Source organism: Talpa occidentalis, unplaced genomic scaffold (genome assembly GCF_014898055.3).
Source record: "Talpa occidentalis isolate TD23 unplaced genomic scaffold, MPIMG_talOcc4v2.1 talOcc4.3, whole genome shotgun sequence".
Taxonomy (NCBI): Eukaryota; Metazoa; Chordata; class Mammalia; order Eulipotyphla; family Talpidae; genus Talpa; species Talpa occidentalis.
In genome coordinates, this window is record NW_023603184.1 from 54,334,618 (window position 1) to 54,339,007 (window position 4,390).

The following is a 4,390-nucleotide window of genomic DNA, read 5'->3' on the forward strand; positions in this document are numbered from 1 at the left end:
TTCCGGCGCAGGCCGGAAGGGAGCCACTGCTCGCAGGGAATTCCGGCGCAGACCGGAAGGGGCCCCTGCTCGCGGGGACTTCCGGCGCAGGCACGACGTCCCTGTGGCGACTCCGAGAAGTCCCGTCTCCGGCCCGGGGGACGGGCACGGGAGGGCCGAGGCCGGTGGCCCCCCGCGGAGCGCGCCCGCGCGGCCGGTCCGTCGGCAGGTGTCGGGGAGCGCCAGCGATGGTGGGGGGCTCGCCGTTTCGGCCGCCGGGACACAGCACTGGACAAGGGCCAGGCCGCGGCGTTCCGGGGGATCAATTCTAGCAGGTCCGGGCGGCTCGCTGCGCTCGGGGAAGTGGGACAGGCCGCGCGCCCGCCGGGGCCGGGCCGCAGGGGAGGCCCAGACCCAGAGCTGGCGCCAGCGTCCCGCGCAGACAGCGGGTGTGGGGCGCCAGATTCGGCCTGTGCCCCGAAATACCTGACGGAGAAATAGAAAGGCTGGCACACTGTAAGAGGTGCCCGTTAGTCGGCCTAAGAGAAGGGATTGCAGAAAAAAGTTTTGGTAAGATTCTGGAGCGTCAATGAGGATCCTCTGGAGTCTTGACAGGATTATGCAAATGGCACCCACTGAGCAGATGTTAGGGGAGCCCATGAAACTGGTATGAGATTGAAAATGGACCAACTTCATGGGAACTCTACCAGCACCCATCAAACATCTGAGATTAGAGCCCCCACCCCCACCCCCTGCTCCTGGTATAAGGTTTTGACACCAACCTCAGTACAGGTCAAGTTGAACAGCCCCTTCTGCTTGATGGAGGCTTCACAGGGGCAGAAACTAGAGGCTGGGGTAGAAATGATTAACAAGTCCTTATATAGTGTATAGGAAATTTTAAGGTGCAATCTGATATGGGAAATCTTTAGGTGCAGACAGCTATAGAAATGAGGTGGTCAGTCCACAAAGGAATTGTTATAGGGCAGACCTGATATTGAACTGGTTGCCTGGCTGTGGGTCCTCACCCGCGCGCTTAAAAGGGACTTATGAATACTCCACTACAGGCACACACAAAAGGTTAATAAAAGGTTTATTTACAAGGGAAAAGGAAATAAGGAAAATGTACAACTCAGGGAGAAAATAGGGAAATAAAGTCTGTAATGCGTCCTACCTGATCCTCCGACCTGGAAACCCAAAGGCACTCTCAGAGCTGGCCGGACACTGCGAGCTGGCAGAGAGCCAAAATGGGGGAACCCCTCCAAAGCCCACATGTCTGGCTTTATACCAACCTGGCTGCTTAACCCCACCCTCAGGTCCCAGCCACCTTCCCTTTGGTGGTGATGGGATTTGGAGTTCCCAGTGTCTTTGGCTTTGGCCTGGGGTGGGGGTGGAGTTCACAAAGCCTGTATGGCATTAGCTTTAGGACATCATTTTCCCCCTAACAGAATGAGCTCCCCAAAAGAACACTATACAAAAACTGCCTGCCCTGGCAAAATACAGTTCTTTTCCTAAGACTGCCCACCTGTGTCTATGCGGGTGACTCTTAACAAATTTGTTCCTTTCAAAAACCGCAGCAGCAGCTCTCTGCCTACCTGTGTCTATGCAAGGCTTGTTTGTCCTTTTTTCTAATAAACATGTATTTTGCTTGAGTCTATGCAAATGTCTTTTCCTTAGTAAACTCACCACGTGCCACTGAAAGGGAATCTGTGGAAAATTATCAAGGAGGTAATTCAAGGACCCCACTCTCTGAACCCCAATATCACATCTGAACATCAATGTTCTTATCTCAAGCTCATTGCCTTCACTACTCCTCCTGTTTAGTTTTGAAGCCCAACCTCAGTCTACTCAGATTCGACACTGGTGCAGTTTCAGGCAATTATGGAACCAGCATGGGACTGAAAATGAACAGCACCAAAAAGCTGGGATTGTAAACAGACCAATCTAATGGAGTTCCCATGGGTGCTAATCAATATGGACCAATCAGGTTGGAAGGGTGTGCACCCTGATGGGGTGTATAAGTCAGGCTCCTGCCAGCTTCAACAGTCATTCTGATTCATCTGGCCTCTCTTGGAAAGACCTTCCTAGAGCTATAACACTGGCCGCTGTCCCTAGCAGCATTCCTTTGAAGATATGACCTCTTACTCTGCCTCCAACAGAGCCTACTGAATGACACCATTGGCCATGTGTTTGGTGACTCTAAAGAACTGTTTGCTATTGGCTTATGCCCAGCCTCTCTAAGAGCTGAAACATTGGTCCCTGTCTCTGATATGTCTGGCACCACCCATTTGGTACTCTTGCCTCTGGCACTGACCAGTCCAGCATCCAGTGCTGCCCAGCCTGGCTTTGCATTCCTGTTACTGACTGCTGTGGTGCCACCTATTATAGACCACTGTAGACTTTCTCAAAGACCTTTGCAGAGCTTTGATCTTTAAGACTTGTGTCTGATCTCTGCTTCAAATTGCTGCCTGACTATTGCTGCTGCCTCTAACTCTTTCTCCAAATATTTTTTAAAGATTTATTTATGCATATAAGAACTGGGGTGCAGGCCAGAGGAGTGGGGGGTGAGAGGATTCACCAGAGACAGAGTGGGGAGCAGAAGGGGCGGATTGACTGAAATACACTACTGAGGGGAGCAGCGGGTGAGTCAGGAGAGGTCTGCTGCACCATATGGGTAGCTCCCTGGCCGGGGATCAAACTCGTGCTGCAGTGGCTGTGGATAGTTTCATAGTTTGCATCTTAACCCCTTGTGCCTCCAGGGAGGCCCTCCTTTTTCCAAATTTCTTTTACTCTCCCTTTGTAAGTAAACCCTGTTGTTGTACCTAAGCCTGAGTCGTATCCTGCAATTGCCATTGTAAGCACACAGGTGAGGACCCAAAACCCATGACATATTACCTCCCCAGCTTTGCAGTTTCACAGAGACTAAGGTCCAAACTGAAGCTGTATGTGGCAAGCTGGAAGTTTCTCCACAGATAGACCCCCTCACCTGTGGTTCAACTGTCAGAAGACCAGCAGCTCAACTGCCAAAGCCCCAGTAGCCTTAACTACCTTAAATCAGCTCCACCCTGGTTTCCCATCAGCCCCCAATGGGGAGTGCGGTCTAGAATGCTCTACCTTCCTTCAAGTCAAGAAATTGCTGACTCCACCTACTAGCTCAGAGTTTGCTACTCGCTGTTCCTTTTACATGGAGAGGTGTGATTCTCCAAATGGGGTTCCCTGTGCATCCATATCATATGGAAACTGGTTAAAACTGATTAGAAAGGCACAAAGTATCCAGCCCCACCTCAGACCTACCGAATCATAAAACTCAACATGGGCCCAGTAATCTTGCCCTCCAGAGGATGCCCAAGTTTGAGAACCAATGATGTACTCATATAAGGAACTTCGGATTTTATTACAAAATGAAAAACTATTGGAGAGTTTTGAGCAGATGTAGGGTAAATGGAAGCGTTCAGGCTAGTTTTCACTTCACATGGCTAGCCACTACAGCCACCAACTGCAGCCTATGCAAAAAGTGATTGGGAGCGTGAGGATGGGACCCACACAACTGTAATTATGGACACCTGGACCGAAAGAGCACGTGCACATGTGTAAATGCATGTGTAAATGTCTGTGTCTACAGGAAGGGGATAAAGTAATGGCAGCAGCCTGGCAGGAGGACCACTCTGAGGGGAAACCATGAGAAAGCTCAAAATAAGAACATCAGAGAGGGCCAGAGAAAGAGCTGGGGAACTGGGGAAACTCAGTTACCTGCCTCCCAGGCCCCCTGCCTGGCCCGTGCTTGTCTCCTTTCATGCTAGCCTCCCTGCCTGGTGTGCCTGTGTACCTGAGCGCATTAAAGGCCTGCAAAGTCTATCGAGGGCTCCAGGGCTCTCCTTTCCATCTGTCCGAATTAACAGTGACGCTGCCCTGTGCATGCTTGCATTATAGCAGAGAAATGACAGCTGACTTCATATTAAAGAACCAGCCAAGTTCTACACCAAGTTGAAGACAGATTTTGCAAAGGCAAAGCAGCTATGCAGCACTCATTGAAAGCAATCACTGGTAGGGGTAAAGCAATGGAGAGTGTTTCCATACTGAATATAGTTTGGAAGAGCAGGGTTTGCTGGCTGACTGGATATGGAAAGTGAGAAAGAATAATGAAGGCTAACTCCAATATTTTCCTGAGCAACTGCCAAAATGATGTACTATGGAGAAGATACAGTTTTGTAGGTGTTACAGATACAGGGCAGCAGGGGGCACTGAAATTGGCCAAGGATGGTGCCCAAATACCTTACTGGTCACCGTCTTGAGTTCTTCACCCTCATGTGCACAATTCCAAAATTTATCTAACAATCCAGGAAAAAACAGTTATTAAGGCCAAAAATGCCCGCTTACCTCACCTGAAGCGTGTCCAGAGTTTTAAAGTCCTAAA